Source organism: Anabrus simplex, chromosome 1 (assembly GCF_040414725.1).
Source record: "Anabrus simplex isolate iqAnaSimp1 chromosome 1, ASM4041472v1, whole genome shotgun sequence".
Classification (NCBI taxonomy): Eukaryota; Metazoa; Arthropoda; class Insecta; order Orthoptera; family Tettigoniidae; genus Anabrus; species Anabrus simplex.
Window position 1 is genome coordinate 1,746,222,786 of NC_090265.1, and position 15,110 is coordinate 1,746,237,895.

Here is a 15,110-nt window from a genome sequence, read left to right on the forward strand (position 1 = left end):
AAGGTGCTCAAATACATGAGCCTTGAACTGGTAGATTATAACAACAACAATAATAATAATAATAATAATAATAATAATAATAATACCGAGAAAGTGGCCGCGCGGTTAGGGTCGTGCAGCTATCAGCTTGCACTCAGGAGATAGTGGATTCGAACCCCACTGTCGGCAGCTCTGAAAATGGTTTTCCATGGTTTCCCATCTTCACACCAGGCAGAAGCTCAATTAAGGCCACGGTCGCTTCCTTCCCACTCCTAGCCCTTTCCTATCCCATCGTTGCCGTAAGATCTATCTGTGTCGGTGCAACGTAAAACAAACAAAAATCATCCAACCATCTAAATGAAATTGTGACACAAACAGAGAGATAATTTCTAAACTACAAAAAGCCTATAGAATCACATGGGACAGGCACAATTAAAAAAATCAATATGTCGGAACTTTAAATTAAAACACTATAACACTGTAATTAATCAGCAGCAGCAGCAGCAACAACAACAGCAACAACAACAACAACACAAGCTAGTTAAAGATAAAATTCACATCAAATGTTTGGCCTTCGTAGATGATCTGGTAATTCTTTCCAACAATAGGCAAAAGGCAATTCAGTCCCTGGAGAAACTTCATGCAGTTGGATCTAAAACTTGATTCCAAATCTCATCTGAGAAAACCCAATACATGGAAGGATCTCCTCAATATTTAGACAAACCACCTCTGGTAACTTTGTCAAAATCCCTCAGGTAAATTAATTTCAAATACTTAGGGGAAATCATCCAACCATCTGGATTAAATCGTGAAGCAGAGAGATAATTTCTAAATTATAAAAAGCCTGTAGTATCATATGGAATATGAAAATTGATATATTAGAATTCTAAATTAAAACACTGTAACGCTATAATAAAGCCTGAAGCATTATACGCATCAGAAAGCTTGATCACTGGAGGCAGATCACTAACCAAAACTTGATAAAAGCAAGAAAGGAAAATCCTTAGGAAAATCTTTGACCTAGTATACATAGAAGGAACGTGGATGGAAAGGAGGTCTCCCAAATTATGTCAGCATTCTGAGAAAATATCAGACACTTCTGCCATGGCACTTTGCTTCTCCGCCAATAAATATGCCTGCCCAGTGTGGTATAAATCCGCGGCCCTTATTGGTCTCGCAGTTACATTTTCTGGATGTTTGAAGCCAACTTCAGTTGACATATTGTATTGTATGGCAGAAATTGCTCCTCCTGATATACGCCAGGAAGTAGCCGCAAATGCCGAAAGGTAAAAAGTTGAAGAAAATTAGCTACATCCACTACACAGACACACTCCACCAAAGCCTAGATTTAAATTTAGGAGCAGCTTCTTACAGTCAACATCTCCACTAAATACATCTCCAAAGAAAACCAGAGAAAAATTGTGGGCAAGTCAGAACAAGTCATCTTCAAACTTGGACAAAACCAGCTGAATGCTTACCAACCGGACACAACTTGGACTGGATCACATGGAGATCAAAGAACAGGTTAAGAACAGGTGTTGGACAGTGAAATAGGGAAATTTGGATGTATCTCCACTATGTGAATGCAGAGAGGTGCAGACTACCAAGCATCTGTGTCAGTGTTTAAAGATATGAACTTCATTAATGTTTCCGTATTGAACTGAGATCAGCAATAAGATATCTATTAGGTTCAACCTTTTCAATACTATTTAGGTACTTGTTTATGTTACAAATACCTTTTATTCAACTTTGGGACCGATTTTGACATATCTAATGTCATCATCAGCCATAAAATTAATCACAATATATAAGCAAAGACATAATCTGTAACTGACTCTTCACACCATGTGTTATAACAGAAGACTAACGTCTTAATAATTAAATCTGGCGCAGTGACACATTGAAGTAAACATAAAGTCCCTCATTATTCAAAGAATAAAAGAAAGTTCTTCAATATGTAGTCTTTGTGCATCTGTTCAATAGAAGGCTCTGATAGGCTTCCAAAGTAAAGAGTCATTTAAAACACTCACACGTGATATGCGTCAACCAGAGCGTCGAGAACTTATTTGAGTCACTTGTAATTTATACCTGATAAAATTGTAATACTGATCAATATGAAATCAGTCAGTAGTAAAAGACGTTAGTCTTGTGAGAAGGAGATATAAAATGTGGTAGGACTGGAGGGGAGGAAGATGGGGGGAAAGAAAAAGATCTTGTTAGGGGAATAGTAGGTTTAAGATGGGCCTTGTGAACAATGTGGTTGGGGTTTGTAACGTGATAGGGTACTGTGTATCGCGGTAAATATTGACCTCCTAATCGAAATATTAAAATACTTAAATACTTTAATTAAAAATCAAATAGAAAGTTTTTCCTGAGATTTCGTTCAGATTCGAATTGGAGTTGAAGAACTGGTCTAATATATAAGTAATAATAATAACAACGTAAACGTTTCCACCTTTTCAATACTAAAATATTGTGCCCTACAGGACTCTATGGTTCCGGCCAGGCGAAAGCCGGTCTCGAACCCAGAGTACAGTAGTGAAAGAACTCTCACAAACGTGAGCTTGTGCACATAGTCTTACCTGAACACACATCCTTGCTCGGCCGGATGATAGCTCACTTCTCAGGGATAACATGGGTGAACAATGGGCAACATTAAGATAAAACACTAGGATATGTGACTAATCAGGTAAGAATTAGCTAAATTAAAAGAATATCTAACAGAAAACATCGCTGCATTCAAAGTTTTACAATCAGGGATTTATTACATAAAATATACTAATTACAAATATAAGAGCTTTCAAAATGCTTGGGTAAAGATAATGTTGAGCCGGTGACAACCAGTTCACTGCCTTCACGAAACAGCTGTGCTGTAACAAGCATGTTACAATCGTGTAAGTAATGAAATCTAGAAAAACGGATATCTGCTGAAATACACATATAACAGTAATTCCCATAAAATTTACTATGCCTCGTACCATCGAACCCCGGTGCAAACAAATATAAACACATAATGGACAGTGTCCTGACTCGGTCACGAACCCTAGTCCCATGAAGAGTAAGGCGTATAATATTCATATACAAACAATCTAAATAGAACACAACCAACATATCCAAGGGGTCAATATCAAACGGGCCAGTGTTAAAATTAAAGTAGAACAAATAGAACAAAAAAATATCTCCCTGCGTTCAAAACATCAAGGTCGTCTCCTCCCCCATACACACTCGACAAGCTGCAGACAGCAATATAACCGAGTTTCAAGACTGTGACGTCAAGCACAACAACCCTCACCATTCCAACACTTGACAAGCGGCAGTCCACATAATTTACGAGCTCAGCTGGCTGCAGGCTAAGAAATCTCGCCTTTCAAAACACCTCACGTAATCTGGCTGCTAAAAGCACTCTTTTAAATACACCTTGGCTATCCGCCCTCATCTCAATATCACCAGCAATATAACAAATCTTATTTCCGCCTCCCATGGGCTCAACCTTGATAATACAAAGACACAAATCATTAAGCTATAATCACATGGCCATAATAAGGCATCTCACATACATCCAATACACTCTCAAACTGTGCTGGGCTTTCTCATATCAATTCATACAGTCAGCTACATGCATAATGCTCACATCTCTCAAACATTCGGACTCGCTCGCCCTGTCAGTGAAGCTAGGTGAATTACGGGTTGAATCCTGGTCTCAACTATACAGCCTACGTCTGCAGTGACAAATGCCTAAACGCGACACAATAAATAGTGCCTGCCTGTTAGACTAACCTACCATGACCAAGGGAGTTCGACCTGACCCATGAAGATAACACGTACGCTAATATAATACTATCGAAATGAAATATAAACACACCAACAAGGAATCTACAAACTATCATCTACCCTAATGTACGGGGTTCGAGCTTGAGGCCTAGCTCTTTCTTACCAAGAATTTTCCTACCATAACTAACCTGTTGACTGGCGGCCCCCCTAATACTATCTAAATTTAAATGACATGCTTGAAACAGAATTGGAAAGCTCTGACCTTATGTGATTGATGACATGATGGAGCGGCCCTCCCTGTGGACCACTGAATTTACCACATCATGACCAACTGCGACGGTTGCAGCAGATACTGGTGAACACTTGGAGACATTCTATCTTGCGTGAGTCCTTCGTACAGCTCCTTAGATGGTTGGAAGATGTCCCCTTCGACGTCGCGCTGATCAGGTACGCCAACGTTCCTGGATCGATTCCCGTTGTCGTGTCGGCTTCAGCTCCGGTTGTGGCTTCCTCGCAATGATGATGTAAAAGCTCGTTCTGGCTTGATGCAGGGGTAACTGAAAACAAATTCATTTATTACAGACTGTCCAGACTCGATGCCTGTTTCCACTGCTATCGTGTCTCACACGTTACATTGACCAAGTCTTGTTCAGAATTTTAAACCTGGTACACTATAGTTTCTTCACCACTCTTAGCAACACTGTTATTCCATCCTTCTCTCGGACAACATGTAGTTCTGGAAGAACTACCCTGAGCCTATATTTATTCTAGCATTACGTCAGTTACAACTTGACCTCACAGAAACATGAAGCTACTAGTTCATCAGTCTATTATAGGTGGTACATCATCTCACCATAGCATATCAACACAGGTAACATCAAGAATTTAGCTGAATATGCAAGTTGATTACTTACTCCCTCGCAGATACAGTAGTACTAGTTGTATGTGCAGCTCGAAGACAAAATGTTGTTCGCAGTGCCGACTGGTAGCATGACGACTTCGTTCAAGCAGCCTTACGGTCAAAGAATGATGTGATGTGCCAGGCGGCCTCGCTTTTATAATCAGGATAGCGTAACCACGCCGCTTGATCGCGTGCAGGATACGCGCGCCCGCGACTCGAAGTTTTCCCGCACAAAGCACGTCAAGTACCCTATTTAACGAATGCATTTATGATTGCAGCCCTAATGCATATCAAAATTAAGCAGAAATTATGCAGGTTGCAATTCTTGTATCAAATCCAATGCAACTCTTCCGTAATCAAAGATATTAATTTAATTCTTTCTTCCCTCCGAAGGTAAGTTTTTTTTTTTTTTTTTTTTTTTTTTTTTTTTTTTTTTTTTTTTTTTTTTTTTTGCTGTACGTCGCACCGAAAAGGTAAGTTTTGCCGGGATCCGGGAAGCGTCCCCAATCTTCATTAAGAGGCTTGGCGTGGGACATAACTCCCTTTAATGAGGTTCTGGAGATTTCTCATAATGACGCTCTAGCTCTTTTCACACAAGAACGCTTCTTCTGAACTCTTTTATGAAATAAACTATAAGACAATGACTTCGTGGGTGGTCTCATGTAATCCCAATATCCAATACTAAAATCTATACTATTGGTCCATGAACAGAACGGTTCATAGCCCTTCGTGAACGACAAAATAAAATTTTGTCAAAAATTTTATTTTCCTCAATGTCGAGATCATCTTCTCATCACAGTCATTTATGCTGTAAATTTTCAAAACTTCATGGCACGGGACTATCTTCGGCTACAGACATAATAGCCTCCCTATCCTTCCTAACTTGGTAATAGGCATCTAGCAGGGCTAGAAATCTCCGGTGGTTACTTTCGCAGCCTTGACATTCCGCTTCTTCTCGCTGCTCAGATAGCTGTTTATGACGGTTTCCTGAAGAAATCATATTTACTTCTTCTTCTTCTTGTCCTTCACCACTGGGTACCTCTGGTTGTTCTTCTCCGCCGTCATGTTCATCTTCTTCTGGAATGACAAACTCCTCTCCTGCAACATCTTCGGTTCTTCTTCCTCTTCTTTGTCTTCTTCTTCTTCTTCTTCTTCTTCCTGATTGTTTAATTGGTCTTGGCCGGGTCTGAAAAATGGCTTAAGATTTGCCGAGTTAAAGACCTTAGTCACCGTAGCGTCCAAGCTTTGTACCTTGTATGAGTTATTTTCATAACTATGAATTATTCTATACGGTCCAGTATATAGCTCAGCAAACTTGTGGTAGTATCTCTCTGTAGGGTTGGAGACAGTGGGTGTCTTAACTAAAACCAACTCGCCCACTTGTAGGGGTCTATGAAACCTCTTGTTCCTTGTTCTTCGCAGCCGTTTTTCAGCCTGTGCTTTCAAGTGATCCGCAACGTTTCCAATACACATCTCTCGAGCTAGTTGAGGATCCCTAGGGCAAGGAATTACATTCTCCCAAGGACGTTTGGGCGGCACATTGTTGTGAAGCCATGCCGGAATCATACCGGTGGATTCATATCTGGTTGAGTTAATACACTCAGTAATAATGGGCACTACAGTGTTCCACTCATAATGTTCTCTCGGGCAGTATATCCTACAATACTTGGATATTTCCCTCATGACAAGTTCACTCGGGTTAGCTTGCGGATGTCTGATACTGGATAAGACATGCTTAATTCCTAGTCTTTCTAATTCACGCTTAAACCCTGCAGCAGTGAATTGGCTCCCATGATCACTTAAGATGCTCTCTGGCTTACCCATAATGGGTATTATCTTCTTCTTGATCTGCGATAGTGCCGAGCGAGTATTCGCCTTCTGAATAGGGCATAACGTTACAAATTTACTGAACACGTCTATACAGACAAGGATGTACTTTAAGCCCCTAGTAGCAGAGGGCAAGAGACCGAAGAAGTCTATTGCATATAATTTACGTGGTCCCGTGGGTATCAGTGGTCGGGGTGGTTGCTTCAGAAGGTAAGGATTTGGTTTCACCCTCTGACAGATGTCACAGGTACGCAGGATTTTCTGTACCATTGTCCTCATTTTAGGCCAAACGAAAGTTTCCTGCAGTATTGCTACCACTTTATCAATTCCCGAATGTCCTGTAGAGTGATGGGCTATCCACACCAAGTCAATCTGTAATCGAGGAGGTACAACAATTCTAAATTTCGTGTGATTCTCATCCACAAATTTATGTAAAATATTATTGAAGTAATGATAATTTGCCGCTTTGCGCTCCGCTTCAGCGTACTGTGGAGTCCCGGGTTGGAGTTCTTTCCGAAAGTACTGGATCAGCCGTCAGGTCTCTGGGTAATTTTGCCTGTTCCTCATGAATATTTCGAAGTCTCTCCAGAATATTCTGATCCTCTTGGTCTAACATAGTTAAGTGTATTGTGAGCTCCTCCGGATATGGATTTCTGCTTAACGCGTCAGCGAGTACGTTTAATTTCCCTGGGCAATGTTCCACCGTGAGGTCGAACTGCTGGACGTAAAGTGCCCATCTACTGACCCGTGCATTAGCCATGTCCGTTTTGAGAATAAAAGTAAGGGCTTTGTGATCTGTTCTAATCACTACTGGGAACCCGTACACATATTTTCTCCAGTGTGCCAAGGCAGTAACTATGGCTAACATCTCCAACTCGGTGGTAGTGTATTTCAACTCGTGTCCTCGTAATTTTCTATTCATGAAAGCCAAATAGGATATTTTATGCTCCCTCTCGGGTGTTTCCTGGTAAAGCACTGCTCCGACTCCTACTGCAGAAGCATCCGTCTGTATTATGAATTTTCTATCGAAGCTAGGGTACCCCAATTTTACGGAATTCTCTAAAAGCACTTTAGTGTTTACGAAAGCTTTTTCTTGCTCTTCTCCCCATTTCCATCTGTTGTTAGTCTTTAACATGTCTTGAAGTGGCGCCACGGTTTCCGTGTAACCGGGACAATGATTGGAGAAAAAGTTCGTTAGGCCCAAGAACTGCCTAACGTGTTTAACCTTGATTGGCCTAGGAAAATTCTGTATTGCTGCAATTTTAGCTGGGTTAGGCCGAATGGCCTGACCGTCAACAACATGTCCCAGGAACAGTACCCTGCGCTGACAGAAGTGCGATTTCTCAAAATTGACCTTGAAATTGCATCGCTCGAGGTCCTGAAAGAGTAAATTCAATTTTTCCAGGTGTTCTTCTAGTGTTTTAGTGCAAATTAAAATATCGTCGATGTACCTAATCGTAAACTCTTTTACCTCGGGACTGAGGTTTGATTCCAGTGCCCGTATCAAAGCGGCACAACTTGAAGCCAGGCCAAAGGGAAGCCGTAAGAAAATATACGTCTGATTATCAAATAAGAATCCGGTTAGCATATTAGTACTTGGATCCAAGACGATATGGTGAAAGCTTGAGGTCATGTCTACCGTGCTGAAGAATTCCATACCTCCGAACTTCTTAAGAATGTCTTTAAGGTTTGGAGGTCTCTCATACTCGGGGACTATGCGTTGGTTCAAAGCACGTACGCCCAGGCACACGCGGACAGTCCCGTTTGCTTTGGGCACTGCACACAATGGGTTCAAAAACGGACTCGGGGACTTGGCGATTATCCCGTTCCTCTCCATATCTTCGATTACCTCCCGGACCTGGGGTAGCATTTTCTCTGGAATCGGATAAGGTCTCTGTTTGAAAGGCTCCCAGTTATTCACACACAATTTGTACTGGTAATTAGGGATCTTTCCGGGCCTCGAACCAAAGACCGTCTCATGCCTCTTCAATAATTCCTGCAGCCGCCCCTTGTCTTCTGGACTAATCTTCGCTTCTTCGATTTTACCCGGCAACAGATCTAAAAAAATTTCTCTCTCTCGTTGTTCTTCCAATTTGGATAACATGATTTCAAACTCCGGTATTATTTCTTCATGACCCTGCAGCCACCCTTCTGAACCAAGTTCTTCCGTCTGCATGTCCATTGTCCAAATACGTTCACCGGGTTGGTAATCCTGGTTCTTGTTTAACTCTATTCGTTCCTGGTTACCATTTAATTTTAACAGGATAGAGTTTGTACCCATGTCAATAACAGCTTCGTATTCTCTTAAGAAATTGGCTCCTAATATAAGATTATATTCCATTCTGGGAAGCACAATACATGGATGGGACACCAGTAAATCTCCTATTTGGATGTCCAGTAATACCTGCTCTTTACAGGACGTTGCTTTGTCTGGTATAATACCCTTAATTTTGACTTTCGAAATTGGTATGGACGGGATACGAACTCGGCTTTGAATTTCCGATACTAAGGCTTGTGAAACCACACTGACCGTGGCTCCTGTATCAGCCAGTGAGCATACATTCAAACCGTGAATTCTAGTATAAATTACTGGTAATTCTTTAGGTCGGGGCAAGTTACTTTTAATAGGATCCTCTAGTAGATCATCTGGAGTGATAACCCAATTATGAATAGCTACTGTCACCCAACCGGCATCCTCGTGAAATATTCTATCGCCTTGCATTAAATTCCTCGTTTTTTTTTATCCTCCCTCTCGACTTCACCAAAACTGGGTGCATTTGGGTTTAGATTCTTCTGCCTGGCTCCGTTGTGGAATTCTTGGTAAGCCAAGCTCGCAGCTCCCGGAGAATTGGCAGCACTGTGGGTTCGTATTGCATCCTGCCATGTGTCTTGTGGTGATACATCCCCCGATCCTTTTACTCTTGAGTGGAAGGCGCCCTCTTGTCTGTCAGCATCTCTCGGGCGCAGTGAACTCTCCCTAGTTCTGTTATACCTCGCTCGGTTTCCATTCCACCGCTGGCTGTTATTTCTGGGGTTGTAATGATCTCCGTCTCGTCTCCAGTACGGCCGGTCATTCCTTCGCTGCTCAAATGCATTCCTTCGGCGTTCTTGTCCTCTCCATCGGTCCGGTTCATCCTGCCATGTGATCCACCTTCGAGGTCGCCAGTTCGTGCCTCCTCTGTTTTTAGGGTTTTCATCTTCTCGTTCCCTCAGGGTTGGGTTGGCGTTTGAGTGCCGGAATTTTGACACTCCTTGTGGCTTCCTTCTCCAATCTGCTCTTCCGCATGGACGTTCACATGATGGACAGTTTCTATGGCCCGTATACGTGGCTGATGCAGTGCAGACGTCTGGTCCCAGAGCCTAAGCATTTCCTCAGCGGCCACCGCCGTCGTAACATTCGCAGCGATTAGAGCTCTTTGTAGCTCTACAGGCAACTGCCTAATAATGGTCGTTACGATCTCCATTTCTTCGGGCGGATGATCTAGCTCTTGCAAACGTAAGTATTGGGAAATAAAGAACTCGCTTAGTCTTGTGGGAGTACTATTTGCATACCTACGAGCGTAGAGCTCCATTCTAAGCGCCAGCTGATGCCCCTGATTCCAGAGCTTATTCAGGAATGCGCGTTTGAACTCATCATAATTTTTAAATGCTTGCCCAAATGCCTTGAACCAGGCTCCAGCAATCCCTCCAAGATACATTTCTGCTGTGCGTAGTCTGCGCTCTGGTGGTATCTGGCATTCGTCCATGTATGTTTCTAACTCTTTAAGGAATGAACGGGGCGTGACCTCCCCATTCCCCTCGAATTTCTTCGGTTTCTCCTCGGGTGCCCTAATCCAATTATAACCCGGGAAAACACTGTCCTGACTGAATAGGGTAGTATTTCCTATTCTTGGCTTAGCCCTAAATGATTCTCCTAGCAGTTCATGTCCCTCATCCTGACTTTCATTCAGGCTGTCACCTCCATACTGGCGTTCGATCGGGCTGTGAGTCCTACTCAGTTTCCGCTTCTTTACTTCGTTTTCCACCTCGAGTTTCAATTGGTCCAACTTATCACGCATATTCTCCATTTCATGCTCTAACCCCTGTATTCGCTTCTCAGCTGTCCGTTGTTCCTGCTCTCGGCAATTCTTCAAACCCTGGACCTCAGCGCTGACTTCCTTCCTAGTCTGTTGTAAACTAAGTTCTATTCCAGCAATCTTAGCCTTATTCTTTTCGGTCATCTTCTCATATCTGTCAACTACTTCTTGAGTCCTAGCCTCTAGTTTTTCTTCTATTCTCATTAGCTCTTCCTGGGTATGGTCCATACGGACTACTACTGCCACCAGGTTTTCTTTAAATGTTCCTAGTTCCGACTGAGTCTCCTTGTCTTTTTCTTCTATACGCTGTTCTATTCCTTCGATACTGTCCTTTACTTCATGAATTTGTTTCTCTACCGTTCTGTGCGACTCTTCAACCTGTTGACTCAACTTCTCGGTCGTGGTGACACAGCACAGACGTACGTTCTCTATTTTCGTATCTAATTCTGCTATGGTTTCCCTAGTCGCTTCATTTTTAGAGGCCAATTGCTCCAAACGAATGCTAGTGTGCTCCTTTAGCTCAGTTATTTGGTTCGCTACCCGTGTCTCTGTGAGTATTAATTGTTCGGTCATTGTTCGTGTAACCTTTTCTTCGCACTCCGCGAATTTTTCCGTGAGTTGCTCGGTTAAGTGTTCTTTAAGTTCTTTTATCTGATCGCTCAGGTGCCTCAGCACCTCTCCCATGTCTACCGACATTCAGCACTCACTCGTCATAAGGTCCGGCGGAAAAACCGCTCCGTATGTCACCGATTAAATTTCAAGTACTATTAATTTCCCTCAATTCTAGTTTATCAAAATGTTCCTAACTGCCAAACTCTCGAACTTCAAAAGCCTAAATAGGCTACCTCAATATAACATCATGTCATTCAAACACAGGGTAACCGTCAGCACAACACTATGATACAAAATATATACAACACAGACACAACATTCTCCAACAAATGTCATAAAAACAACAACAACAAAAAAAACTACAACATGCAAAAATCAAAGCTATACGATTATACACCTGTTAAACACAACACCCTACAGATCAAATCCCCACACGAATATCATCCAACACTCCACGGTAACCACTAAATCAGCACATCCTCGCTAATCAACATCAACTGCAATATCCATATTCTAATGGTAAGACCAAGGGACATATAAATCATGAAATACCTCTCTGAACTGGCAGTCCTATAAACATCACAAGTCTCAACAAGATACTCCTAGTACATCACAAAGCTAACAGTACAGATCAAAGACCAAAATTGGTATACCTGCACTACACATAATTGAATGCAGTTGCCATAACATATGCCTGAAATCAAGCCTTGCATGACCTTTATTTACCAAAATATCAGGTCCTCCTTTTATAGACACAAGTTATGACTTATAGCCCTATTTACGGAGAACATCAGCAAAATACAACTTGGCTGTGTGAGCTCGTTTACACAAATATCAAGCATCACCTGACGGCATAATCAAACAAGCTGTATGACCCTCATTACTGCAATATCGGGTCCTCGGTTAGCCACACCAAGTTCACTATTATTGGGTAACACTCATTTACGGATATCTCAGGCCCCAAAGATGGCATGCAACATGTTTACTATGGCGCTAAATTTACTATGGCGCTATGGTTAGCCCTTATTTACGGAAATATCGAGCCAACACGTTGCTCGGCGCCATATTTACTATGGCGCTATGGTCCCTTTTACTGAAATATCGGGCCCAAACGTTGCTCGGCGTCAAAAACTATGGCGCTAAATTTACTATGTCTGGGTAGCCCTCATTTACGGACATATCGAGCCCCACGTTGGGCGCCATTAATACTATGTGCCCTACAGGACTCTATGGTTCCAGCCAGGCGAAAGCCGGTCTCGAACCCAGAGTACAGTAGTGAAGGAACTCTCACAAACGTGAGCTTGTGCACATAGTCTTACCTGAACACACATCCTTGCTCGGCCGGACGACAGCGCACTTCTCAGGGATAACATGGGTGAACAATGGGCAACATTAAGATAAAACACTAGGATATGTGACTAATCAGTTAAGAATTAATAATGTTATTTGCTTTACGTCCCAATAACTACTTTTTTTAAGGTCTTCGGAGACGCCGAGGTGCCGGAATTTAGTCCCGCAGGAGTTCTTTAACGTGCCAGTAAATCTACCGACACCGGGCTGTCGTAATTGAGCACCTTCAAATACCACCGGACTGAGCCAGGATCGAACCTGCCAAGTTGGGGTTAGAAGGACAGCGCCTTAACCGTCTGAGCCACTCAGCCCGGCAGGTAAGAATTAGCTAAATTAAAAGAATATCTAACAGAAAACATCGCTGCATTCAAAGTTTTACAATCAGGGATTTATTACATAAAATACACTAATTACAAATATAAGAGCTTTCAAAATGCTTGGGTAAAGATAATGTTGAACCGGTGACAACCAGTTCACTGCCTTCACGAAACAGCTGTGCTGTAACAAGCATGTTACAATCGTGTAAGTAATGAAATCTAGAAAAACGGATATCTGCTGAAATACACATATAACAGTAATTCCCATAAAATTTACTATGCCTCGTACCATCGAACCCCGGTGCAAACAAATATAAACACATAATGGACAGTGTCCTGACTCGGTCACGAACCCTAGTCCCATGAAGAGTAAGGCGTATAATATTCATATACAAACAATCTAAATAGAACACAACCAACATATCCAAGGGGTCAATATCAAACGGGCCAGTGTTAAAATTAAAGTAGAACAAATAGAACAAAAAAATATCTCCCTGCGTTCAAAACATCAAGGTCGTCTCCTCCCCCATACACACTCGACAAGCTGCAGACAGCAATATAACCGAGTTTCAAGACTGTGACGTCAAGCACAACAACCCTCACCATTCCAACACTTGACAAGCGGCAGTCCACATAATTTACGAGCTCAGCTGGCTGCAGGCTAAGAAATCTCGCCTTTCAAAACACCTCACGTAATCTGGCTGCTAAAAGCACTCTTTTAAATACACCTTGGCTATCCGCCCTCATCTCAATATCACCAGCAATATAACAAATCTTATTTCCGCCTCCCATGGGCTCAACCTTGATAATACAAAGACACAAATCATTAAGCTATAATCACATGGCCATAATAAGGCATCTCACATACATCCAATACACTCTCAAACTGTGCTGGGCTTTCTCATATCAATTCATACAGTCAGCTACATGCATAATGCTCACATCTCTCAAACATTCGGACTCGCTCGCCCTGTCAGTGAAGCTAGGTGAATTACGGGTTGAATCCTGGTCTCAACTATACAGCCTACGTCTGCAGTGACAAATGCCTAAACGCGACACAATAAATAGTGCCTGCCTGTTAGACTAACCTACCATGACCAAGGGAGTTCGACCTGACCCATGAAGATAACACGTACGCTAATAATAATAATCGTATGGCCTCAGCTACCGTTTGCAGACATTTCGATTTGACGCCATCTGGCTGTCTGCTCGTCAATTTCGACGTTCCCTTTTACTCTAGGTCCGCTAGATGGCAGACAGAGTAAACCGGATCTCTCTTGGGCGTCTATGGCTGAGATTTAATTAATTTTGTCGGGTAAATACCAAATGTATCACCAGAGATCTTTTACATGCCGACATCGTACGACATGGAGTGTCGAATGGAATTTTTTCCGCCCTTCAAAAATCCGACTACCTCTGCCGGGTTTGAACCCGCTATCTTGGGATCCGGAGGCCGACACTCTACCACGGACCCACAGAGGCAGCTACACGTACGCTAATATAATACTATCGAAATGAAATATAAACACACCAACAAGGAATCTACAAACTATCATCTACCCTAATGTACGGGGTTCGAGCTTGAGGCCTAGCTCTTTCTTACCAAGAATTTTCCTACCACAACTAACCTGTTGACTGACGGCCCCCCTAATACTATCTAAATTTAAATGACATGCTTGAAACAGAATTGGAAAGCTCTGACCTTATGTGATTGATGACATGACGAAGCGGCCCTCCCTGTGGACCACTGAATTTACCACATCATGACCAACTGCGACGGTTGCAGCAGATACTGGTGAACACTTGGAGACATTCTATCTTGCGTGAGTCCTTCGTATAGCTCCTTAGATGGTTGGAAGATGTCCCCTTCAACGTCGCGCTGATCAGGTACGCCAACGTTCCTGGATCGATTCCCGTTGTCGTGTCGGCTTCAGCTCCGGTTGTGGCTTCCTCGCAATGATGATGTAAAAGCTCGTTCTGGCTTGATGCAGGGGTAACTGAAAACAAATTCATTTAATACAGACTGTCCAGACTCGATGCCTGTTTCCACTGCTATCGTGTCTCACACGTTACATTGACCAAGTCTTGTTCAGAATTTTAAACCTGGTACACTATAGTTTCTTCACCACTCTTAGCAACACTGTTATTCCATCCTTCTCTCGGACAACATGTAGTTCTGGAAGAACTACCCTGAGCCTATATTTATTCTAGCATTAGGTCAGTTACAACTTGACCTCACAGAAACATGAAGCTACTAGTTCATCAGTCTATTATAGG

General features: G+C 42.4%; 1 protein-coding gene across 2 annotated transcripts in view; it reads right to left on the reverse strand.

Moving 5' to 3' along the window:
- LOC136858733 (uncharacterized) overlaps window positions 1-15,110 on the reverse strand; it is a 184,637-nt gene that overhangs the window by 101,979 nt on the left and 67,548 nt on the right. The window lies entirely within an intron of this gene.